Raw genomic sequence first — 1,290 nt, forward strand, 5'->3', positions numbered from 1 at the left:
GCGAAACCCAGCCCACCCTCTCGTTACCAAATTGGGTGTCCTGGTGCAGCACTACCCTGCCCAAAGCAAGTGGGACTTCTCCAAAAGCAGCCACCACATCCCAAGCTGTGTATCGCCAACAGATGCACCTTTTCCTAAATGCCTGAAGAATTTACATAAGCCAGCAATGCTCAGACTGTCTGCCTGAGGTATAGAGGGAGTCAAGCCTAAAGGATCTGGAGAATTAACTCATCTTGCCTTGAAAGCACACCAAAAGGAGAGAGCAAACATTGCTCGCCCTGTTTTACAGATGAGAAGGCTGAGGCTCCAGGAGGCAAACCAACCTGTTCAAGGCCCCACGGTCTGTTAGTGGCACCACTCGGAGAAGAATCACCCAACCCTTCCTCCTGGCAGTCCTCCCTCCCAGCCCTGCAGCCTCCGAGGGGGCTCCAAGAAATGCGGGAACTGGGACAGGGAGAGCTGACTCCAGAGCTCTGTCCTCAGCCTCTCAAATGATGACTGGGCCACAAGATGGTGTCATGTCTTTATGACTTCTTGGAAACTCAAATTCCCTGGGGTTGGAAGGCTGTCAGGTTCTTTATAAACAGCAATTATATTTATGACTACATTCAACACAGGCCTGGTGAAAATAGCAATAGCAACAAGAGCAATAGTATTTTGTGGTAATTTTCCAGTCAACATCTATTTTCTAACATAGTGCTACATGTTAAGGACTTTTGTATCTCTGTAAGTGAGGAGTTAGAAAAAGAGTATAAGGGAAGGGGGTAATGTTTAAAGGAGCGAGGGAAAGGGAAAAAAGAGAGGGGCATGTACACTGAGAATTCTTCGAGTGTCTAGGCACGGTCGCTCGTGCCTGTAATCCCAGCACTTTGGGAGGCCAGGATGGATCACCTGAGGTCAGAATTTCCAGAGTGGAGCATTGTAGGGTGCTAAGAATGTCACATAATGTGACTGAGGTGAGATTTCTTTAATGTAGATACAGACACATGTAAAAACGCATTGAGCAGTGAGTGTGGTGGCTCATGCCTGTAATCCCAGCACTTTAAAAGGCCGAGGTGGTTGGTCACCTGAGGTTGGGAGTTCAAGACCAGCCTGACCAACATAGAGAAACACCGTCTCTACAAAAAATACAAAATTAGCAGGGCATGATGGCACCTGCCTGTAATCCCAACTACTTAGGAAGCTGAGGCAGGATAATCGCTTGAACCCAGGAGATGGAGGTTGCAGTGAGCCAAGATCATGCCATTGCACTCCAGACTGGGCAATAAGAGCAAAACTCCTTCTCAAAAA

This window comes from Cebus imitator, unplaced genomic scaffold (assembly GCF_001604975.1).
Source record: "Cebus imitator isolate Cc_AM_T3 unplaced genomic scaffold, Cebus_imitator-1.0 Scaffold13, whole genome shotgun sequence".
Classification (NCBI taxonomy): Eukaryota; Metazoa; Chordata; class Mammalia; order Primates; family Cebidae; genus Cebus; species Cebus imitator.